Raw genomic sequence first — 26504 nt, 5'->3', positions numbered from 1 at the left:
AAATCTATGATTCTCTAATCCTCTGACTGGATTGCTATAGAACCAAGCAACAAACCAACCACTTTAAGAGATAAAGGGATAGGGAAAATCAGCCAAGCAGAACTTGAGAATATCATTGTTGAATTTTCTATTACTCTTCTAAACATCACCCAGATTTATTTGGGGTTTCTGTTCTTCTCCCTTTTTTTCCTGCTCTAGTCCCAAGCCTGGATTCCTTAGCCCACCTCAGACAAAGAGTGAGTTGTTCCAGAAGTATGAGAGAGAGAGAGAGAGAGAGAGAGAGAGAGAGAGAGAGAGAGAGAGAGAGAGAGAGAGAGAGAGAGAGAGAGAGAGAGAGAGAGAGAGAGAGAGAGAGAGAGAGAGAGAGAGAGAGAGAGAGAGAGAGAGAGAGAAATGGAGGGAAGGGAAGGGAAGGCGTGACACAGAGAGAGAGAAGAAGATTGAGGGGAGGAGAGAGGGAGAGACAGAGAGAGAGAGACAGACAGAGGCACAGAAACAGACGGAATTAGAAAGAGACAGAGAGATTGAGAGAGATCATACAAATAACAGAAATGAAGAATTTATGAAGAGTAGAAATCTTATCTTTAAGGCTATCCAAGACCAAACCACTGATGGGTGTCAGCGATTCTAAGAAGTTGAATGGCTTCAATTTTACCTGTGCATAGTTTTGATTCGTTTTGGCTTTTTGAGGGGGATATTCTCTTTGTCAGTATCATCAGTCAATCACTATGATAATTGTTACCCTTAGGTAAAATTTTGCTTCTTCACTAATAGTCCTAACTAGCATCTTGATTGAATTTTACTACATGGTGAAACATTGCTTGATGTTTGTCCTTTACTTTCAAAGAGGCCCAATGGAATCCCAATATTGACTTGGGCTTGAATTGGGTTTAAGTGACGTAGAGTTGCACAATTGTCAACCTTGCTCTCTCTTCCAGAGTCATGAAAGTCCAGTGGCAAGACAAAAATCAAGACAATTAACAATGGCCAGGGTTGCAGAGGATGACCTTGACATTTTTAATGTCTGACCAAGCTCTAAATGCTTCAAATCACCTACTTCAGCTATCTTCATGGCTGTTGGAACAAATTGTTTGTATCTGTCCATTCTTCCAGGGCATTCTTCACATGCTTAGACATTCTCCTAACTCAGTAATGGGTTTGAGGTCTGTTAGTCACGTTCAATCTGGTTTAGGCCATCTGCTAAGTTGGTTTTATTGGGGTGTGGCTGCTGCAAATGCTATAGATTCTTGGAACCACAGGTGAGAGTTAGGAGAAGGTGGATGAGCAGCCCTGAAAAGGGCTTGCTCAACAAGTCCTCATACCAGAGGTGCTAGTCCTCCCTGAACACCCCATACACAATCCCTGGAAATGGCCATCATTTGTGACCTACTCTGGTCCATGTCCTGAATACACCCTTCACATTTTCCAACTTTCAAAATATCACTCCATTATTATATCTTCCCCTGGAGTTTAGGTGATTAATTCTGTTCCCTTTACTGTGCTCTGGGATCATATGAGAACTTCTTAGCATCACAGCCCTAGAGCCAGAAAGAACCTTAGAGATCATCTCCTAGTCCAACCTGTCACTTCACAGAGGGCCAGGAAGGTTAATTAACTTGCCTGAAGTCAGACAGGTAGTAAGTGTCCGAGAAAGGATTGGAATCCAGGCCCTCTGAAGCCAAAGCCAAGTGCTGAATTAATCTACCATGCTGTCAGACTCTGAGGCAAGATTCTAAACCTGGTGTTCAGGAACTTTATGTAACACACACACACACACACACACACACACACACACACACACACACACACATGCAAACTGCATTTCAGTATAACTGACTGCCTCAGTAATACTAAGTATTTTATTTTATTCATTTAAAAACATCATTCTATGAAAGAATCTATAGGGCTCACCAGACTGTCAAAGAAAGGAGGCAGGAAGGGAGGGAGGGAGAAAGAGAAGGGAGGAGATTAATAATGCCTGCATCTATTATATTGTGAGCTTCTTGAGGACAGAGATTGTCTTATGTCTTTTTTGGGGGGAGGGGGTATTTCCAGAAAATAGCATAATCCCTGGCAGATAGGTGTTTAACAAAAGTTTCTTGACTGGATAATGTTTTAAGTTTTCTTTCCTTATCTTTCTCTAATCTAGGGTATGGTCCCTTCCTGGAAGCCTAACTTATAGTTCTGTAATATTCAAAATTATTTATACACATAGCAATGACAACTTCTCATTCATACTAAGAGTGAGGGAAGGGCTGTTTTATCACAATTACTAATGACATGAGGGTATAAGTGAGATAGTTTTAGATAAGCTGCCTCCTGGTGGCCCTCAAATGAAACTACATATGGGACTGTTGACTGTGCCTGTGTATTAGGTCAATCTGGGTCTCCCTTCAGAGGACTGGATATTCTTTCTATCTTGCTGTATGGAAAGTATCTATACAACTTTGTGCATAGACTGACAGTACTACTAAATTGGTTGCTGAGACTGTAAGCCACGGGTCTGGGGAACATCTCCTATTATTCCTCACCATGGATAGCCATCTTTTGGTCTCCATTTTCTGTATGTTACCTTTTCCCCACTACCAGTCCAGGGCCTTTATGTAGCCCTCACTCATTGTCCAGGGACTCTACATTATAATATCTTTCCCTGGAGAGTGCCCCATGTTCTGGAAAAATATCTTTCTTTCTCTCCATTAAAACACACCTCACCTATGTCTATCTCTTAGGGTTCTACTATTTGAGAAGGCTAATCTAATGAATGAATTCACATTGAAGTATGACTAGCTAAAAAGTGATTAATATATTATTTCTCCCCAGTAACATTTTTTATGATTTTTATAGTAGCCTTCAGAAACTTAAACCAAAGGAGCATATTCCAAATGATAAAATTTGAAATACTATGACAGACTTTTTGGAGTGGGGTGGGAGGGAATTTTCATTCAGAGTCCTTCATCTCTGTCCATAACATGGAGACAGCTGCCTATTCTGCCTATATTTAAGCCTAGCCCTGCTCCTCAATCAGACCCGTTAGCTAATGGGAGCAGTAACATAAAATGGGATGGGAAGGGAGAGGGGGAGAAGTCAAGTCCTTCTTAAGACTGCAATAAAATGAACAAAGCAATTTCTGGGAGAGAACCTTCCAAGAGACAGATGTACCAAGAACTCCAGATGCCATTAACCCTGTGTGACCTTGGGCAAGTCATTTTCTTTATCTGTAAAACAAGACAACTTTCCTGTCTACAGGATGGCTTGGTCTGTTAAATGAAATAATATATGTAGAAATTGCTTAAAATATAAAATGCTATACAAATGAAAGGGTTTTTAAATAACATTTAGGAAAATAAAATTTCTATCATTCTCAGACTGATCAAAAGAATTATTTCCCCACTCCATAGAGGGAGAGATGGAGTACCAGAGTGTGGAAGAGGTCAACAGGACATGACATAGAATGTGGGGAGGAGGCAGGATGATCCAAGAATCTGAACTCCAAGTTGAAGGACCTACTCCTTGGTGTCCAGTCCATGTGCTACTTTACTTGCTTCCCTGATTAAAGATTTGAGTCAGATATGAGGTAAATGCTTAGGCAAGGTAAAATGTTTCACCAGCTTGCTCCACAGGGAAAGAGGGGCCATGATATCATATGAAGCTGAAAATAGAGTGCCTCAGGAAAGAAAATATCAGGCGACAATTATCTCAAGAAAAAAAACCCACAACACACAAAAAAACCCCTCAAGATGGGAGTTGAAATGAGGATGCAATTTCAGCTGTCTCATTGTATTGCTAAGCACAGACACTCTGGGCTGAGATTTGGAATCCGTGTCACACAGAAGGGGGACCTGCTGGAAAAGCTCGTTTAGCAATGCTTTCCTGCTGGCATCTGTAGAACATCCTGACATAGTCCAGGCTTTGAACCAGAGCCAAGGATTTATCCGGAGACAGCAAGCCCTGCACGAAGAAGGTCCTGGATTTAGAAGAGACTAAAGGTAATTTGAGAGAGTTCAAAGCATGGGTGTATATGCTCTGGCAGATGCTTGCTGGATATTTCTGGAGAGGACTGGGATCATGTTCTCCCTCCCTGGCCACAAGGACCCTTCTTCTGACTTCTCCAGAGGTCACTTCATCACAGGACCCTAGCATTATTGCATGGGAGGGTTAGGTGGCAAATACCTCCTGTATCTGCATTTCTTAATATGAAAACCTTTGCAACATTGAGAAGAGAACCAGACACATAGTTGGATCTTGGTCAAAGTGTGAGACTGATAGAGATGATGACAACCATTCTCATCATTGCATTGAGGGTGATAGCAATGATAATAGTGGTTGTGATAGTGACGAGAAAATTAGGGAATATCAAATCTGGTGAGAGTAATGATGGTGGCTATGATGATGATAATGATGGTGCTCATATTGAGAAGGTTATGGCAGTGGTAATGACTGTGGCTATGACAATGAGGATCATGGTGAATGCAGTGATAATGGTTTAAGAAATCATATTTAAGGTGATGTTGCTGTTGAGTGATGATAATGATAACTATCATGAAGAAGATGGTGGTATATAGAATGGCAAGTTAAATTTTATATTCCTGTTTTACAGAATGCAATAAGTTTTCCTTTGGAGTTTATTTGTAAGCCTGGAAATTGGACTATTGGGAGAAAACTTGATTGATATTGGGAAGACAGGTGAAGATCAATGTTCTGGGCCCTGAGAATCCAAATTATCTATAAAAGGAACCTGACAATTCCCATAATTAAATGATATCAACACATCATCCCATCAATTCAATTTCAGTATCTTATATCATGTATATAATGCATCAGACAATAGATAATTTTGTTAACTTGAATGGATGTTCAAGTTAGTCATCAATCAATGCATTTATTAAGCTATACTTTTATTAATTAACATATTTATTAATCAAACAGCACCAAGCACTGTTTTAGGCACTGAAGGAGAATGGTTGTAGTCCTGAGCTTTGAATGAAACTAGTGATTTGAAGAAGTAGCGGTAAAAAGGGAGTACATTCCAGGCATGGGGGACAGCCAGTGAAAAGACAAGATGCTGGAAGATGCATGTCAGGAACATCAAAGAGGCCATTTTGACTTTAACTGTGATATGTGGAAGATAATAATACCATAAAATTACTAACAATGCCACAAGATTTAGGACTGGAAGAAATCATCTAGTCCAACTACCTTATTTTACACATAAGGAAACTGAGGATCAAAGAGGATCAAGTTTATATAGCTGGGAATCAGCAGAGCTATGATTTGAACATGGATCCAAATACAGTCTGTCAAGCTTATTGAGCCTCAATAAAGGCACAGGTTGGACTAGATTTCTTCTATATGGGATACTGTGATTTTGTAAAAAAAAAAAAAAAAAAAAAGGCCTCTGAATTCCTTCTATATGGGATTCTCTGATTTTGCAAAAAAATAGCCTCTGCAGCAAAGTTCTGGTGAGTGATGCTACAATGCCTTCAAATGTATGAAAAAGCAACAATACAAAGAGCAGACTCTGAATATTTAACTCCTTGAATTGATTATGGTGGAGGGTAGGGATAGGAAGAAGAGTTTTGAAGGATAATTATTTCATTTCTCTTTGGGGCCTGAAGCACCCAATTGTCTTTGAATATATTTGCCCACGAGGACCTATCAGTCCATTTCTTAATTTTTCCAAGTAATAAAAAGTAAACACAAGTGAACCTATTTTTTTCTATTCCTACACCATTCACTCATACTTACACTTGTCCATTATTGGAATCCACATGACAACAAGTGGGATTAAGGACTTTGGAGGCCTCTAGTATACTCTTCCAGGGAATGATGGGAACCTAATATAGAAAGAGGAAAAATCCATCTTCTTTGGGCCCCCTTGATTCTTGCACAAGATGTGGGAAACATTTTCACTTCTGTTAATCTCTTGATACAACAACAATAACAACAACAAAATTAACTATGAACTGGATTTAAAACAACTATAACTGCTCACATGTGGGAGTGAGAAAGGTGTTGGGCAAACATATTTGGGCAATTATAGTTCATCTGGCAGTTTTGATTATAAATTTCACCACAATCTTCTTTCTGCGTCCTTTTTCTCCCTTTTTATATCACTTGGTCTTCACACTAGATCCCCAATGTACTCATGCTGTTGTAATTCTTCATGTCAAAGAAGGAAGAGTTTGACAAACTCAATTCACATTGAACAAGTGGGATTATTTGTACTTTCAACTTAGAGCCTAAAGAGAGCAATACCTTTACCCAAAATAATATATTAATTCAAGGAACATTTATTCAGTGTCTGTGCTGTACATAGAACAAATAGAAGGAAGCTCTCCAATGACAGGTTAACAGTGGGGGTGGAGATGGCTCACAGCATCCTTCAAATCACAACTCATAGGTGGCCTCCTAATCAGTCTCCATGTGAGGCTATACCAGTGTGCTGGGGATGTGCAAGAATCGTAGAAGCAGCAGCTTCAGTTGAACTAAAAATACTATCTGTTCTTTGGGATTGTAATGGCATAAACCATAGCTTGAGACTTATTTGAAACATGGAGAGGCTGGTGTTTTAACAGTGATCTTGTTTCTAGAATTAATGGGCTGGGGTGGGGTTGGCAATTGAATTAGAAATTTCTGAGAGTGGGAATGTTTTCCTTGAAAAGAAACTTCAACCTTAGAATATGTGAGCAAGTGTCACAGTAGCCAACTCTGTAATCTATTCCTGTGTTTTATTAACTCAGTCTTTTTAATGAATAAATATTTCCTGCATGCAAGTTAGTTAGAAGAGTATTTGAAAGAAAATTCTGGAGAAGAAACATAATGTTGAGAATTATTGGATTTTTTCTTAAAGGACCCAACCCGAGGGGAATTTACTTGTGCCTTTCGGCCACAGAACTAATAATAATCATTAGCAATAGGGCATGGGAGTAGGAAACAGACAGAGAGATAGAACTCTGAGTTGTAAAGACTGAGAGGGTTTAACAAAGCTCTTTCTCTGAGTATTAGCAGGGCCTGAAGTTGGCTGAGAAATTAGGGTTTTTCATTAGAAGAGAGAGATGTGTGTGTGTGTGTGGGGGGGGTATAGGAGTGGGGCTTTGAATTTGATAGATAAAGTGGATCTAGATTGTGTAGGCCTTTAAATGCTAATCTCTGAGGAGGCAAGATTTATACATAAGAGGTAATTACAGAATAATTCAAAACAATATATGATCAAGTGAAAGATATTGTGGTTCAGACTACAATGCCTCTATGAGTTGAAGGAGAAATCAACATGGGCTAATTTAGCTGGGGAAAGCATCAAGGAAGAAGTAGACTTTCAGCTGATTCTTGAAAATGGGAAGGTTGAATGGGATTCATGAAGGTAGAAGAGAAGAGGAAGGATATTCCTAGGCATAAAATGAGCCTAAGCTTGATTAGAAGGGAGGTTTACATAGGGAAGCAGTGGGAGATGGTGCTAGCAAGCTTGGTTTGAAGAGTTGGAATTGTGTCATTCAGTGTATCTACAATCCTAGTGTTTAGCACCAGTTTGGCACACTTTAGGCATTTAATTAATACTTGGTGATTGATTGAGCACCTTGAAAATTGGATAAAGGAGAAGTAGACAATAAAGGAAATATTTGAAAGTCTTTTTAAGAAGAGAGTGACATGACGAGTGGAGTATTGTAGTATTTTAGGAAGATAAATCTGACAATATGGCATAGGAGAGAGAGAGAGAGACAGAGAGGGAGAGAGAGAGACAGAGAGAGAGACAGAGAGAGAGAGAGAGAGAGAGAGAGAGGCAGAGAGAGACAGAAAGAGACAGAGAGAGAGGGAGAGTGGTGGCTACAGAGTCAGGAAGATCTGGGTTCAAGTCATGTCCCTGACATATACAGACTGAGCAAATTACCTAGCTTCTCCTTGGTCTAAGCAATTCTGTAAAACTATATTTTGCGGAGCAGATGCCCTGGTCCACATTGCTAGTGGGAGTTATCTCACCTAAGCATTGCCTGTCTTACTGAAATCACAGGTCCCAAAAGCCCAAAACAACAATGACAAAGCAAAAACAAAACAAACAAACAAAAACCCTAAATAATAATACTTAATAATGGGCTGCATGATTAGAGCTGGGAGAAAATAGGCTGAGGGTGTCAGGTACCAGGGTTTTACAATAATCCAGGATGGTGAAGAGAGTTTAAGTATGAGTAAGGGCACAGTGACTAGAAAGAGAGAGGTGGATGTGAGAGACATTTGAAAGAGTTCTTAGGGAGACAGGTGGGAGCTGACTTTTTGATTCTTCAGTATCCTTTTCTCATCCTTGATCATGGATTCTTTACTAGATGGGCTGGATAGCTATGATTTTAATGTGACTTTTAACCTTTAAACAAAACAGAATTTGCCAGGTGCAAATCATGCCAGTGTGAATTCAAGGAAATACAAGATCAATCTGCTCCACTCATTCCCACACTTAACACATAGTGGGAAGTTAGTCTAAATTAGTTCCTAGCCAATATTCAAACACATTGTTAAAGAAATGTAGCATGATTATTTTCAGGTACAAATAGGATGATGAACAAAAAGCTAGCTGTCAAGAAGGAGCTGTTCTGAGCCTGTTATAATGAACTGATAAGAACTCCCAATCTAAGAACATTCATTGTTTGTATGCAGATGGGTGCAACTTGCCTTCCTGCAAACATGGGCAAAACAGGTGGCATTTGTCTCTCCTTTCCTTAGCCCTGAGGTATTTTTCTCTTCAATCAGGAACCAGTCATGGTGTAATTACAGTAATAGAACCAGCTCTGTTGTTTTCTTTCATTAACCATCTAAGATGTTCTAATAAAGAGGACAAAGGCAAATGAATAAGAAATAAGCTGCAGTTCAGTGCACAGAACATGTATCTTCATCAAAGGAATTACAAAAGAGATGCTGCTTTATTCTCCTTTCAAGTACAAGCTAAACATGTCAAATCTATTTAATAAAACAATCATTTATTAAGCACCTACTGTGTGTAAAGCACCTAGCTAGAGATATGCATAATTTATTTTAATTCCAATTCCTTCATGATAGCTCTCCTTTACTTTATTCACTGCTGATCTCTTTGTCTCTGTCTTTGTCTCTATCTCTTTATCTCTCTCCTCTTATATTCTTGACTGTTCATATTTTTTGTTTCTGCCACCCATATTGGCACTTGGTTATTGTGATGTTTGTTGTCTATCTACAGGTTTGGTTTTTCAAGATCATGCTTGATATCTAAATAGGCAAGTATCACTCTAGGTCTGGGTATTTAGACCATGAAGCCATCAATAAGGCACAGTCATTCATCACACAGCAATATAGCCTAATCTCAGGTAACAAAAGTCCTAAGGGAAAGAAATGACCTCTTGGATATTGTCCTTGCAAACTCAAACTTATAAGAGTGAAGGTAGCATGATACTGAATAACAACCAAGAGTCAATGTTGTCTTGTCTTATGCTATATTCGTTTTGTGTCTCTAACTAGAATGTTAATTCCTGAAGGGTAAAGGGCCTGTTTTTCTTCATGTCTCCTCCAACAATGGGCTCCACAGAAAATTATATTTATTGAATGCTTATTGATTTTTTCTGTTTCTAAATGGATTTTAATATTGATGAGTGTGATGGACTGCTTTCCCAGTCTATTCTTCATAGTTTGGGATATTAAAGGAGGCTTTCATGAAGGAATAAACATAGGAAATAACATAAGGGAAAGTTTAAAGTCTACTAATGTGAGTAACCCTAGGAGAAAGGTGGGAGCCTTGGGCAATTGGTGATAGAAATAGGGGAGATAGATAACCAGAAAGGTCAATGGAGCTCTAGGGCAATGTTCTTCCAGACATAGAAAGTAACAAATGTAGGTCAGTGATGCTTCTGAAGAGAGGCTGTTATGGAGTTTGACAGAACCAGTTTGGTTGCTCTCCATCACTTCTCCTAGTCTATGTGAGAGATGGTTGGGATCCCACTTTCCTACCAGGGTATTTCCTTCAGGCAGAAAAGAGCCATAGACCTTATGGCGAGAGAGCAGATTCTCATTCAAAACTACTTGATTGGTTTCTTATGTCTGATGTCACAGACAGGGTCTTGATAGAAATTGTTCAGCAAGACTCTGGTTGTATAGACTTGAGGTATCTAAATTTCTCCATTGAGATATGAAAATTTTGAAAAAAGAGAAAGAGGAGAGATTCTGTGACAGGGGCAGTCCACTGCATATGAGGTTTATAGATCTCAGTGATAACCAAAAAATAGGGGATGTTTTTCGACTATCACAACAACCTCAATGATTTGATAGCATTTGTTACCAGGAGCACCTTTCATACATGTTTCATTGTCACTGACCCAAGTTATTCTTTTCTCATCATATTGACCATGATTTCACAAGGACATGAATGGGGCAAATAACTCATTGACTCTGATAACAAAGTTCAAAGGAAAATTGGAAAAACAAAACAAAAGAAATTAAAAAAAACAAAGGAAAATTGGGATTTAGGCCTTCAAAAGCTAGACTAGGGGGCTGTCAAAAATTCAATTTAATCAAACTCAAGTCATATTAATTGAGCCCAGCTGCACCAGTAATTAGTGATCTCCTGTGCCAGGAGATGGCAGAGACATGAAAAGGGGGAAGAAATTGATGTCAACCTGAGGATCCCAATATGGGTGAAGAGAGAAGACTCAGAGAAAAACCAGTTAGTAGGTGATCAAATGTTAGAGCACATGTTTTATATTCTGGAAAATATAAGTTCAGAGGAGAAAGAGGGGAGTATGGGCTGGGTGGCAGGCAAAGGATTCCTAAAGGGGGAGAGATTTGAGGTGTTCAGAAGGATGAGTAGTGTTTGGATTGGCAGAGATGGAGTTATGGAGAGGGATAGCACCTCGAGTAACACCTAGAGTGGGAGGAAAGCCTGAACAGAGGCACATGGGTGGCACAATTCTAGTGAATTAGTGATGCAGTGAAGAGCCTGATCGAAGTGACCTCAGTAGAATAAAGGGTGCATTTTTATCATTGACTTGGATGAAGACATAAATGTCATGATTATCAGTTTGATAGATAACATGAATCTAGAAAGAAAGCTTATAGTAATGGAAAGGGATACAGTAGAGCTTTGCAGAATGAGCATGCAGGCAGAAGGCTTCAGTTTTCTCTTCTGTAAAATGGAGATAATATGCTTGCCACCATCTTCCTCACAAGGCTATTGTGAGAAAATGCTTTATAAATCTTAAAGCAATATTTAAAGGTGTGCTACTATTATGTTTGCAGAATTAGAACTCAAAATGATCTCAACAGGCTAGAATGCTGAACTAACTAAAAAGATAATATTTATTGAACATAAATTTAAAATGCTTAATTTAGATCTTAGAAATCAGTTGTATGACTCAGGATGGAGAGATATGATTAGGTAATAATAGACTCAAGGATTTTAGTTGATGATCCTAATGTGAATCTCATATTACCTCCCTCCATTCCACCCAGTGCTCCAGTCAAAATGTATACTTCTTAGGTCAAAAAAGTACAGAGAGATAGTTTTTGACTCAATAATGAAGAGCTTCTGCAATGTGGGATGGTTTGCTTCATAGGGTACTGATCTCTCATAACTGGAGAAGATGAAGTAAAACTTGGCCAACAACTTGGGGAATGTTGTAGAAATCTTTATTGCAATGGAATGGTTTTTGGATTTGATGAGTTTATGAGGTTCACAGAATCCCCTTCAGCTCTATATTCTGTGTTTCTGTGAGATGACAAAGGATAAATATGAATAGCTAATTAGAGATTAGATGATTAACATTTTTTTTGTGGGGCAATGGGGGTTAAGTGACTTGCCCAGGGTCATACAGCTAGTAAGTGTCAAGTGTCTGAGGCCAGGTTTGAACTCAGGTACTCCTGAATCCAGGGCCGGTGCTTTGTCCACTGTGCCACCTAGCCGCCCCTATGATTAACATTCTTAAAAGACACAATAAAATTTTGGATATTATACCACAGGCAATAGTAGGAACCATTGACGGTTCTTAAAAAATTTGATGCTTCCTGTCCTCTTCTCTGACTCACTCCTTAACCTTCATTACGCAAAAACTACTTACTCCAGATTTATCAGTTATCTCTTAGTTCTCAAATTGAACGGTCTTTTCTCAGTCCTGACATTTCCTGACCTGTGCTCTGAAATTTTATTTTTTTCCTACCTGTTGGACTTTTTCTTCTTCACCTCCTTTGGTCTTTCCTCATCAATATCACCCCCACACACACACACACACCTGTTGGGAAAGAGGAGAGAAAACAATGAATGGAGACTAAGAACAAGGTCCTCCACCTCATGAGGTCAAGATCAAGAACCTTTATTTATGGTATGCCATTGAGCCTTATTTTCTTTATTAGAAGAGGCCCTAAAGAGTGCAAATGAAATCCTCTTTGTTAAATGACATAGGTCTTGGGCCTCTTCTTCTTAATCTTCTCTGACTTATTCAGTTTCTAACCTTTTAGCTTTACATTGAGTTCTCTGGTTTTTGTGTTATAATCATCTCTGTCAAATTGTGACAATGTAAATACATACATAAATTCATTGAGAACAAACTGTGCCATTTAAAGGATCCCTACAGTGGATTCTTCAGAGAAGTGAATCGCCTCCTCCCCACATTTATCTATATTGATAATTTAGATTTTAACATACTGCACAGAATTGTGTTTTCTTAAAAATGAGGTTTGGCAACATTATCAGAATGTTTTATTATTTTATGAATATTCACATTCCTACAAAATAAGTGACTCATCATGGTATTGTTTTGAAAAAGACCCAAAATGGCTTATTTATTTTTAGCATTGAGCTGTGGATGCTACTAATATTGGGATTGCATCTTCTCATCTGAGAAGGGATGGGCCATCAAGGAAGGCAGGGGAAAACTTTCCAGGTATCTGGCCTGTAAACATTAGGGTAATGGGGCCTGGGTCAGAGAACTGGAAGTTTAGAGCTAGTAATTTGTTTCATCATCCAAGGACTGCATTAGATTAAACTACTTCTACCAAATGTCCCCTCAGTATTTTAAGTCACACTTATATCTCCCTTCTCTAAGCTCCTGCTGCAGGGGAAGCAAGTACCTCCAGTTTTAACTGTTCTCTAATTATTTTGTGTGTGTAGATCTTATTTTCCAAACTAGATTGTTAGTTCCCCGAGGGCAGAGAAAATATCCTTTCTCTTGTCTCCTACCAGCACATAGCACAAATGTGTGCAAACAATAAGTAGTCAACAAAATATTGATTAAATAAGTATTTGTTGATTGATTTTTAAAAATCCTTGAAATAGATTAATTCCAGTTAAAAGCATGCTCAAGAATGAATATAAAATGCTTTCCAATGAGTAGTCAGAAGACTACCTATCCAGAAAGCCAAAAGGAAGTTTGACTTCTCACCATTGAAGCTGGACATCAATGAAAGAGTTAAGTTTCAATTTTAAGGTATGGGTTCCTACTATTAAACAGTTCTGGGAGATTGACCATAGACAAGATGGGGGGAGGGGAAGCTGTGGGATGAGGAGGCCAATAGAGATGGAAGTCACCAAAGGAACTATTGAAGTATTTCCGGCTTTTATGCTGGTATTCCTTACCCCCATTAAGGGATATTTGTTACATTATGATTTTCTCCTGTCAAATTATCAAACAAATGTCTTATTGGCAGGCTCATCCACAACATTAGCATTAGCATTTATCTAACATTTTCTTCTATTATCTTTCCACTCAGGGAATGATGTTACAATGATGTTCATTGTTTTCTAAATATGGAACTCAAAGCCATTTCCTATGCATCCCCATGTTGCACAAATACAGATCATGGAAAATAGAGAACTCAATCAATACACCCTTAGTTCACAATAAAGAACAGAGAATTAGTTGCTCATCCCATGTAACACAAAGGCAGTCTCTCTTCCTCTCTCCTCCCCCATATTTGCCTATCCAATTATACCAGGAGATAAATTGTTATTTAGTTTGAAGACTTTTAAGAGGTAGATTATGTGAATGTAGGCCTTCCTGGATGAAGAGACCTTGTTGATGTGACTTTCCTGGCTCTGTTTCAATCTTCTTGGATTACAAAAAAGACATTGAATTTAATTTGGTAATTTTTAAAAGGGTCTACTATGTGTATGGCTAGGCTTAGGGGAAACAAAGGCAGAAATTAAATGGTCTTTGTCTTCAAGGAGCTTAAATTCTTCTAAGGGATACAATATCTCCACAGGTTAAGTACAATTCTATTTATTTACACTCAAAATAGTCATTTGTTAAAAAAGCACAATGCAAAGGTGCAAGGCATAAGCAAATTTGGGACAGTGAGAATACTATCAATAGCAGAGGAGGTATTTATGGTGGTGGTGGTGAGGGAAGACTTGTTGGAAGAAATGGCATCTGCACTGAACATTAATGGAGGATAATAAATTGGAAATGTAAAGGTTAATTGGTGAGAATATTTCTAGAACAAGGAAAGCTTGTGCACAGAGGTAGGAGAAGTAATATCAAGCTCGTGGAATAGCTAATTGTCCACTTCAGTCAGAACATAGAGCATATGAAGGGAAGTAATATGAAATAAGGTTCTAAAGGTAGGTTGGAGCTAGGTTTTGGAGAACTCTACACACTAGGTCAAAGAGTTTGTATTTTATTCTAGATGTAATAGATTGCCAGTCAGAATTATTTAGTAAGGGAATTATGTGTTTATATCTGTGCCTGAGGAAAATGATCAAAGCATCTGTGTGGAGGATAGGTTGGAGAAAGAGAGACCAGAGACAGAAAGATCAATTAGAAAAGTAGCATTTGTTAATTTGGGTGAGAAATACTGTTGGCCTAAGTAAGGGTGGTACAGTGAGAGTTTCAAGAGGAGGATGGTTATGAAAGTAATTGAAGGTAAAATCAACAGTTCCTGGAAACTGATTAGATTTGAGAGATGAAGGAGAAGAAATAAGTTAAGAATTATTATGAGGCTATGAACCTGGGAAACTGGGAAAATGGTGGTTCCCTCAAGGGAAATAGGGAGCTTTTAAGAAGAGGATGATCCAATAGGAAATGAATTCCTTTTTAGACATGTTGAGTTTCTTGTTCTCTCAGGGATAGATAGATATTCAAGTTGCAATGTCTAGTTAGAGATTAGGACCTAGAGTTCAAGAGAGAGACAAGGCTAAATACTTAGATTTTATTCTCTTGTAGATAATAATAATAATACAATCCCTGGACATTGATGAAGTCACCAAGAAGGCTTATAAAAAGGAGGGAATAGGGCCCAGAACAGAACCTCATGAGAAACTCATTAGTGGGGGATAGGATACATGAGGATCCAGAAAAAAAGATTGTGAAAGAATAGCCAGACAGGTAGAAGAACCACGAGAATGCAGTGTGAATGAAACCAGTGGAGGGGAGATCAGGTGGGAAGTAGAGTGGTTATGGAAAAAGCTACAGAGAGGTCAAGATGCAGGATGCCTAGGAGTTAAGAGATCATTTGGCAACCTTTGAGGACTCTCAATACAGTGGTGGAGTGGGAAGCCAGGTGTAAGAGTGGTAAAGTGTATGGATGGTGAGATATGGAGGCAGCTGGTGCATAGGGTTCTTTCTAAACAATGAAGTAGAATGAAAGCTTGAGGGGGATGTAAGGGACAAGGGAGGACTTTATAGACATGGGAAATTTCATCTAATTTGTAGGTAGTGAAGAAGGGTCTGCATAGAGAGGGAGAATTTGACAGAGGAGAGGGAATGATCAATGTGGTCAGTTACCAGAGGATTTAGGAAAAGATTTAGGAAAGGATAGGATTAGGGGCTCACGTCGTGTCAAAGAGCTTCCTCTTACTCAGGAAAAAAAGGTTGAATAAATAAGTATAATGATTTTGAGTTATGGGACAGAGAGGATGGATTTTATATCATGCAGTATTTATCTCTTTAAGTAAAGTAGAAGAATAGATCGACTGAAAGGAGAAACAGATAGGAATTATGTTGGGAGCTTGAAGAGAGGAAAAGGTTCAGTACTGTCATAAGATTATTATAGGTGGCCAAATAGGAAAGACAAAAAGGATTAGCATTGTAGCAGTAGACAATTTTTTTTTTGGTGGGGCAATTGGGGTTAAGTGACTTGCTCAAAGTCACACAGCTAGTTAAGTGTCAAGTGTCCAAGGCCGGATTTGAACTCAGGTACTCCTGAATCCAGGGCCAGTGCTTTATCCACTGCACCACCTAGCTGCTCTAGTAGACAATGCTTTCGTAAAGGATCTTGGTCATACAGTTGCATGAATTTCTCCTGAAGCTTTCATCAGTATGTAAGTAAGAGATGGCAAACAGTGACACAGGTTTGATGATTGGTAGGGCATGAGCAAAAAAAGCCCTAAAGGAGAATGCAATTTAACTGCTTAACTCTAGGGTTAATATGGTTTGGAAGCAAAAAAGAGAAAATAGAGGTAACTAAGTGATGGTGGTAGAGAAATGCCTAGAAGTGGCAGTGAAAAGTAAGGAATATCCTGACCCCCTGCTGTATGTCAAGGTATAGAGGGGCATGAGAGACAAAAAGTACATGTTCCTGGAGAAGGTGAACAATGATGAAGAATCTTCTGGAAAAAGCCAGGATTCTGAATGAATAGGAAAATAAAAATTGTAAGAGTTATAAATATAGAATGATGTAGAATTTTTTATGACAAATTAGGAGTCCAGAAAATGCAGTGGAATGGGAAAGGCAGAGGACAATAAGGGCTAGGAAGTGCGTAAGTCTGAGATTGGTACAAATAAGAGCAATGGAAAAGGTGGCAAGAGGAGAGGATTTTGACCTTCACAGGTGGTGATTTTGAGTTGCAGATATTAAGGGAAGTAAGAGTTTGCCAGGTTTTTAGACATAGGACAGGAGAGGTAAGTATCAGTTGATGAGGCTCCTCAAGATATCTCTTTCTAAAAATTCTTACTGCACTTTTATTCTGAGCCACCTAATTTAGTCCTTGATTTTGCATCATTCTGTTTCATGTCCACATTTTGTGCCTCTCAAACCAGATTTTGACCTCCCAAAGAGCAGGGAACTTCTTCTCTTGACTCCCCTATGATACCCCTAACATCCAGAGTTGGGAAGATACCAGGCACTTGAGCCATTTTTGAGTAACTGGAATATAAAAAATAAACAACTTTGAAGAACTGGAAGAGACTTCAAGAATGATGGGCTTAGAACAATAAGCTTAGATGGGCCAGATGAGGAACTAGACTGAAGGTTAATTGTAAATTGCTGTTACTCCTTTACATGTGCAAATGGAACCTCTCCATCTCCTCATTTAGCTAAAGGAAAGATGATAATGTTTCCTATTGGTATATTAGACTGAGGCTTGTTTTCTATTTTTTTAAATTTTTTTCTTTAATGTTGGTAACCTTACCTAAGGCAGATAACCATTCAGCATCACAGACAGAGAATCCATTGTACTGCTTAGAAGGGAGGACACTAAGGTTCATGGGGTAAAAATTAGATTATGTAAATGACAAAAAGCATTTGACTCTAGGCATAGATAAATACATATTTGGTGTATGTATACAAAAGAAGATATGACTTCTGAGTTTTAGAAGTGCCTAATTTAAAAGGGAAATCACAAACCTTCCTTGGGGATGGAATCTGAGGGACAGTTTTAGTTTTGTTCTAAAGAGACCCTCATCTGACCCATGCTCTTACCCAACACTATTCCTCAGGAACTTTCCTGTACCCTAAAAAAGACTTGAACTGGAAGAACAGTGAAGCTTTCCTAACTATGGGCCTGATTTTTAAGTACCACACAGTGGCTTATGTTTTCTGGGTGGTCCTTTATATGCTATGGCATCTTTTGGGAGAGGCAACTATTTTAGATTGCTTACTGATATTCAGGACCTATCCATTTCTCTTTTGTTCCAGGCTGACCACATGACTTCTTCCACCTGCTCCTACTTCATTCCAAGCATCTTGTGTACAGATGGACTAATAGAAGAGAAAATATGTTTTAAATGCTTTATTTTTATAGAGAAAAGAATAATATTATTAAGCTCTGGGTTGGACAAGTAGTATCCACTGAGTTTTGTGCTTTGTGGCTAAACTTCTTGAGGCCATCTATAATGTGTCTCCACTTGCTTTCCTCCAATTCTTTTCTTAGACCTCTACAATCTGGCTTATTTTCTCATTATTCCACCAAAATTTCCCTTTCCAAAGTTATCAATGATCTCTTAATTGCCAAATAAAATGACATTTTTTTAGTCCTCATTCTTCTTGACCTTTCTGTAGCCTTTGATACTATTGATCACTTTCTTCTTGTTACTTTCTTTTCTCTGAGTTTTTAGAAAAACACTCTCATGGTTCTTCAACTACCCATCCTACCACTTCTCAGTTAGTTTTGATATATAACCATAAATGTCCCATAGGGCTCTGTCCTGGGGCCTCTCCTCTTCTTCCTTTATATTACTTAACTTGGTGAAATCATCAGCTCCCATGGATTTAGTTACTATCTCTATGCTGAAAATTCATAATCCTACCTTTCTTGTCCTTACTTCTCTGTTGACTTCCAGTTTCACAACAATTCTCACTGTCTATTAGAAATGGATAATTGGATTTCCACTAGACAACTTAAGCTCAACACATCAAAAATGGAACCCTTTGTCTTTTCTTCTAACCCTGAACACTTTTACAACTTCCTTATTATTGTCAAGGATACCACCAAACTTCCAGTTCCACAGGTTCACAACCTAGTTTAATCCTTGACTTTCCACTATATCTCATCCCCTATATACGATCTATAGTCAAGAGATGTCAATTTTATCTTTGCAACATCTTTTGAATAAGCCCCATTCTCTCTTCTGATATTGCCATTACCCTGGTGCAGGTCCTCATCACCTCACATTTAGACTATTGTAACAGTCTACTGGTCAGTCAGCTTCTCACAAGTCTCTCTCCACTACGGTCTATCCTCTATTCATTGTTACAGTGCTTTTCCTAAAGTTCAGGTGCAACCATTTTACTTCCATACTCAACAAACTCCAATGTCTCCCTACCAATTCCAAGATCAAGTGCAATACCCTACATTTGATATTCAAAGATCTTCATAATCTGGCTCATTCCCCTTCCAGTCTTCTTATACCTTAATCCCTGCTAAGTATTCCTCTTCAATCTGGAGATGCTGTACTCCTTGCTATTCCATGAATAAGACATTCTATCCCTCAGCTTTAGGAATTTGCACTGGCTATATCTTATGCCTAGAATGATGTACTTCATTAGGTCTGCTTACTGGCTTCCCTAGCTTCCAAGACTTATTTAAAATCCCATCTTCTAAGGAAAACTTTCCTAACAACTTTTATTTCTAGTGTTTTTCCTTTGTTAATTATTCCCTATTTATCTCTGATATAGATTGTTTACTTATATTTGTTTTGTGGTTTTCCTCAGTAGAATTTGAGTTCCTTGAGAGCTGTATTTTCTTTTGCCTCTTTTTGTATGGCTCAATACTTATTACAGTACCTGGCACACAATAGGCATTTTATACATGCTTATTAACTGACTGAATTGTTGTGTAGTGGCTGAGAGCACAGAAAACAGAGGCTAAGGACATGGGAAGCTTCACCAACTTCATTGTTTTGTTTAAGGTTGGTCTTCTGCCAGTTGAATGACTTTCCCCCAAGATTGATCCTCTTGGGCAGACACTGAAAAATGTCAGTCTAAATCAATAATGATTAGAGAAATGCAAATTAAAACAACTCTGAGGAACCACCTAATACCTATCAGATTGGTTAATATGACAGAAAAGGAAGATGAAACAGGTTGAAGAGGATGTGGGAAAATTGGGACACAAATGTACTGGTGGTAGAGTTGTGAACTGATCCAATCATTCTCAAAAGCAATTTGGAGTTATGCTCAAAAGGCAATCAAACTGTGTATACCCTTGGATCTAGAAATACCACTACTAAGTCTGTATCCCAAAGAGATCATGAAAAATGGAAAAGGACTTATGTTTACAAAATTATTCATAATAACTCTTTTTGTGGTGGCAAAGAATTGGAAATTGAGGGATTGTCTATCAATTGGGGAATAGATGAACAAGTTGTATTTTGATGTACTTGAATATTATTGTGCTATAAGAAATGACAAGTAGGTGTATTTCAGAAAAACCCAGAAAGGCTTCCATGAACTGATAAAAAGTGAAGAGCAGAACCAGAACATTGTACATAGTATCAACACTGTGCAATGATCAACTATGAATGATTTAGCTCTTCTTAGCAATATAATGATTCAAGACAATTCAAAAAGACTCATGATGGAAAGTACTATCCATATCCAGAGAAAGAACTGATGGAATTGAAATACAAATTAAAGCATACTATTTTCACTTTTTTCATGTTTTTTTTCTTTTGGCCTGTTTCTTCTTTCACAACATCATTTATTGAGAAATGTTTTACATGATTGCACATACATAACCTATATCAAATTGCTTACCATGTTAAGGAGGGGAGCATTTGTGGGAGGGAGGGAGACAGGGAGGGAGAGAGGGAGGGAGAAAATTTGGAACTCAAAATTTTGAAAAAAGTTTAGTGTTAAAAATTGTCTTTGAGTGTAATTGGAAAAGTACTATTTAAAAAGAAAAAAAAAACTTCCCATGGATAAAGAAGAAAAGAAAAGATGCTAAGTCTCATACTCAACAACAATCCCACATCTTGAATCCCTAGATTAGAGAAAATATCTCTCAAATTTAGTCCCACTAATACAAACCTATATTGTATTCTGCTTTATATCCAACAGATTGATTAAAAGTTTATATCTTCTGTTCATTAGGAAACAAACCAGAAATATGAATAAATAAGTAAACAGATAAATAAATAGATCAATAAATAAATGAGTAAGTAAATAAGTAGATGAATGAATTAATAAATAAAAAACAAATTAATTAAAACATGCTGTGGATGTGAGCATATTTATGATGGGCTGAGAGGACTAAGAGTTGTTTTTTCCTGATTCTAAATCTATATAGTATTTTATTATTTTCTAGTTACACGTAGAAATAGTTTTCAACATTTGTTTTTATAAGATTTCTAATTTCAAAATTTTCTCCCTCCCTCCCCTCCCTTCACCCCTCCCCAAGACAGCAAGCAATCTGATATAGGTTATATATGTACAATCACATTAAATACATTTCTGTATTGCTCATGTTGTGAAAGAAGAATCAGATCAAAAAGGAAAAACCTCAAAAAAGGAAAACAAAAAATGTAGAAATAGTATGGTTCGATTTGCATCTAGATTCCACAGTTCTTTTTTTCTGGATTTGGAGAGCATTTTCCATCCTGAGTCCTTTGTAACTATCTTAGATCATTGTGTTGCTGAGAAGAATCAAGTCTATCACAGTTGATCAACACACAATGTTGTTGATACTGTGTACAATTTTCTCCTGGTTCTGCTCATCTCACTCAGCATCAATTTATGTAAATCCTCCCAGGTTTCTCTGAAATCTGCCTGCTCATCATTTCTTTATATTGAATTTTTTTTAAAACTTTGTGTTCTAAATTTTCTTTCTCCCTCCCTCCTCAACCCTCCCTAGTAAATCAAGCAATTCAATATAAGTCATACATGTACAGTTATGACAAGCATCTTCACATTAGTCAAGTTGTGAAAGAAAATGGACAGAATAACTTTAGAAAGATGAACTAAAATAAAATCATACTTCAATCTGTATTCAAATACCATTAGTTCTTCCTCTGGTGATGGTCCTTCTGATAGCATACATCCTTCTGATAGCATCCTGCTCATTATTTCTTTCACAGTCACTATTGCTAACTGTATTATTTCCTATTCCCTCCCCTTGATATTTCCTCTATTTTCTATCTCTTTCACCCTATCCCTCCTCGAAACTGTTTTGCTTTTTACTGCCCCTCCACCAATCTTCCCTCCCTTCCTTCACCTCTTCCCTGCTTTTCCCTGTCCCCTCCCACTTTCCCTGGGGGGGGGGGAGTATGTTACTATATCCACCTGACTGTTTATGTTATTCCCTCTTTTAGCCAATTCTGATGAAAGTAAGGCTCACTCACTCCTCTGCTCCTTCCCCATTTCCTCCTTCACTCCATAAGCTTTTTCTTATTTCTTTTATGTGAGCTAAATTACACCCTTCCACCTTCCCTTTCCCTACTCTTTCAGTGCATTCCTCTTACACTTTAACTCTATTTTGAAGATGCCATCATGGTTCAGCTAGGTGACACAGTGGACAAAGCACCAGCCCAGGATCCAGGAGCAGCCAAACCCAAATCCAGCCCCAGATACAAGCCACCCCACCCTGCCTGCCCCACAAAAACAAGGATAAATGCTTTACAGATATTCATTTCACACCTGTGCCCTCTGTTTAAGTATATTCCTTTCAACTTCCCTAATACTGAGAAAGTTCTTATGAGTTGGAAGTACTGTCTTCTCATATAAGAATGTAAACAGATTATCCTTTTAATTTACCTCAAGATTTATTTTCCTTGTTTACCTTTTTATGCTTCTCTAGGGTCTTCTATTTGAAAGTCAAATTTTCTATTCAGTTCAGGTCTTTTCATCACAAATACTTGAAAGTGCTCTTTTTCATTGAAGTCCCATTTCCCCCCCTGAAATATTATAATCAGTTTTGCTGGGTACATGATTTTAGGTTGTAATCCCAGTACATTTGCCCTGTGGAATATCATATTCCATGCCTTCTAGTACTTTAATGTTGAAGCTGCTAGATCTTGTGTTATCCTGACTGTGGCTCCACAGTATTTGAATTCCTTCTTTGTAGCTACTTGCCATATTTTCTCCTTGACCTAGAATCTCTGGAATTTGGTTATAAAATTACTGGAAGTTTTCATTTTGGGATATCTTTCAGGAAGTGATTGATGGATTTTTTCAATTTCTATTTTACCTTCTGCTTCTTGAATATCAGGGCAATTTTCCCTGAAAGTTTCTTGGAAGATGCTGTCTAAACTTTTATTTTGATCATGGTTTTCAGGTAGTCCAGTGATTTTCAAATTATCTCTCCTGGATCTATTTTCTAGGTTAGCTATTTTTCCAAGGAGATATTTTATATTGCCCTTTATTTTTTTATTCATTTGAATTTGATTTACTGTGTCTTGGTTTCTCATAAAGTCACTAGCTTCCATTTGTTGAGTCCTCATTCTTAGGCAATTATTTTCTTCAGAGAGCTTTTTGTATCTCCTTTATTTGGCTTTTCAAGCTGTTGACTTTTTTCTCATGACTCTCCTGCAACACTCTCCTTTCCCTTTTCATTCTTTCCTCTACCTCTCTAAATCTTCCTTGTATCTCTCCTACTTTCTCTTCAAAGTCCTTTTTTAGCACTTCCATGGCCTGAGACCAATTCATATTTTTTTTGGAAGCTTTGGATGCAGGACCTTTAACTTTGTTATTATCTTCTTCTGAGGGTATATTCTGGTCTACCTTTCCCCCAAAGAAGCTTTTGATGGTCTGCTGTTTTCTTTGCCTACTCATCTTGATCCCCTGTTTCTTGGGTTTTAACTCCTTCTTAAAGTGTAGCATTGCTTCCAGGACACACTGTTTCAAGCTATAGCATGGCCCAGGGGGTGATTGGGCTACTTTTCAGTCTGCCTGGCCTGTGAATAACTGCGGCCACTTTCTCTTTGACCTGGAAACAGAAGTCTGATTGAAATCTGCTTCTCTATGGTCAGAAGCTTGGCATACCTGTGCCCCTCCCCACTGGGTGGCTGTCCCTAGCGTTTGCTTGATGGTTCAGAATGGGGGTGCCCTGCCCCAGTTCCAGCAGAGACTGCAGCTATTTCCCCCAACTGCTGGACCCCCCCCCCCACTGGTCCACGAGCTGAGCTTCAGAAGAAGCAGCTGAAGATTCTGAGACTCTGAAGGTGCTGCCTGCTTGAGGATGGTACTGCTATGCATTCTGCACTCCTCTTTCAGTTGGAACAGCAGGTGATCCCAGTCATCTAATTAAGCCATCTTTGGCTGGAAAACAGTCTCACTCTGTTCTTATGTGGGTTATGCTGCTCGAAGAGTTGGCTTATGGCATTATTTTTGGAGGTATGTCGACAGGTTTTCTGGAGATGGGAGAGTCACAGCCTTTCTTCTGCCATCTAAGAGTTGTTATAAAAGAATTTGGATTTATTAATTGTGAATAAAAGTATAGAGTAGGCTAAAGGAAAGGTCAATACTAAGTCTCTGGTTATGAGATTTATGGCACTATAGGCCACTCATATATTCCCTTTCATTCTTCCTTTATACATATGATAGTGTATGTATCATTAGAAAAAATTCCTAGGAATGAATGCTCCCCATTTCATGCAAGGCATACAGGGGTATCTATATCTTCCTCTACTTTGGAATGTTCCATGGCTCATGGCATATCTGTGACTACCTCTTTTTCTCTATTTACTAGTTTTCAACTGAAAGTCTTCACAAAATTCAAAGGTTTTTGTAAGGGCCAGTAGTTGGGGGTAGGGAGGTTCCCCTCATTTTTGAAGTCTTACGTGTATGTGGAGCTTTATAGAAAGTACAGAGTGCTTTGGAAAGAAGTGGAGAGAGCTCAAGAGGTCCCTAAAAGCCTTCAAAATTCCTCTCTCACTGCCTTTTTTTCTCTTATCAGTGAAACATTGCTCACAATGCAATAAAAACAAGGTGTTCTAATTAAACAGATTTGTTTACATCTTATGGCATGAAAAACTAATTCAATCTGATATACTGTGTATTCCTGCTGTACTTTCTTGTTTTCCTTTTCTATAAAACTGCCCATTTTAAGGTAGTATTTTACTTAAGCATCTTTAAAAATGCCCTTGATTAAAAGAAAGCAAGTGGTCCCAATTTCTTGGAAATTTCAAAGTATGGGGCCAATGTGGAAACAAGTGGAAAGGAAATGCAAGGAGGGTGATGTGTGATGGCATTTCAGCCTCTATGTTGGCTACACTGAAAAGCTGCTCCACATTGAAAGTTCGGAGTCTGGGAGGCTATAGCACTAAGGCTAAGGAATGTTATGTAAGGGAAGGTTAGCACCTGAGTAGGTATGAGGGGCAGGCTGAGGAAAAAAGCATAGGATGTGGACTGTGGGTTCCTAATAGTTGAGCCTCTTGGGTTGGAATAGGACATAGTTCATTTGGAAAGGCTCTTCCCTGAAAGAGGTTGGATCCTTGATAGTACAAAGAGCTGAAAAACCAAATAATTTCACTTATTGAACATTCTTACTGAGTTATCCCATCATAAATGGAGCTGAAGCAAAGAATAGCCCTTAGGCCTGGAAGCCACTGGGAGAACAATAGGGACTGAGAAACCTCTGTTATTGGCAGGGGAATATCAGCAGTCCCGAGAAATAAAAAAATCATCTCTTCCAGAGTTTGACGAAAAATGAAGATACCTAAAAGAAATTAGGGCACCAATAAATAAACAGAAAGGCAATACCAATATTCATTGCAGTACAATCCATTGAACACTTATTAATCATGTTCTATACTGTGCTATGCTCTGGATATACAAAAAGTAATATAAAGAACAATCTCTACAGAAGGAGTTTGAAAATGCATTGATTAATAAAGAAGAACACAGATGTCATATAATGAATGTTACAGTTAAAAATAATCCTGGTAAGGCAATTCAATTGTTATCACATAGCTAAACTATTTCTTCACTAGCTCAGTTGAGATGCCTTTTTGAACTTGATAGGCAGGTCAAATTTCCCTCCTGAAGGACCCCTTTTCCATGGTTGACCCTTGGGTAAGTGAGGGGTGATTATTGAAATGAGTGTGGTTATTTTATGGGCATATTTCTTCATAGGGGACAAAATACTAAGGCTGAGATCTCCCCTTTGAGACTTCCTCCCCCATAAACATATAAACATACTAGACTAATTTCCATCTCCGTGTTTCAACTCGTAAATGCCTTCCACTACAATTTCATACTTATTCAAATTATATTGATAAATCAAGGCCTTCATTCTCCATATATTTTTTCTTGCTTCTAATATTGTAGAATTAAAATCAAGAAAGGGACCTTAGAGGTCAACTTTTCTAACCCTCTCATTTTATAGATGAGGAAACCTAAATTCAAAGCAGTAGTCTAGCTCATATATGGTAACACAGGTAATAACAATGAAGCCTGGGGGTAGCTAGGTGCCACAGTGGATAAAGCACCGGCCTTGGATTCAGGAGGACCTGAGTTCAAATCTGGCCTCAGACACTTGACACTAGCTGTGTGACCTTGGGCAAGTCACTTAACCTTCATTGTCCAGCAAAAAGTAAAAACAACAACAACAACAACAGAAAGAATGAAGCCTGTATTTGAATCCTCCTTACTCAATAGCTATGGCTCTTTATGCTGTACTATAATTCTCTTCTGCTCCATGCTAAAGTCATTCCACAACCTCTAGTTATGTGGCAAGTAGATTCTACCTTTTTTCCTACTGTTTCCAATCCATCTCAGAACAAACCTAACAATGTACATTACATCTTCCCTTTTTTCCTCTTGGGGCACAGCTGGGGATAGATACTCAACAAGGAATTGCTTGTTGAGGTATGGTAATTTGAGAATCCATTCATAAGATAGTTATTAAGTGC

This window comes from Dromiciops gliroides, chromosome 1 (genome assembly GCF_019393635.1).
Source record: "Dromiciops gliroides isolate mDroGli1 chromosome 1, mDroGli1.pri, whole genome shotgun sequence".
NCBI lineage: Eukaryota > Metazoa > Chordata > Mammalia > Microbiotheria > Microbiotheriidae > Dromiciops > Dromiciops gliroides.
The sequence above is the reverse complement of the archived record's forward strand: the minus strand, read 5'-3'. Positions refer to the sequence as shown.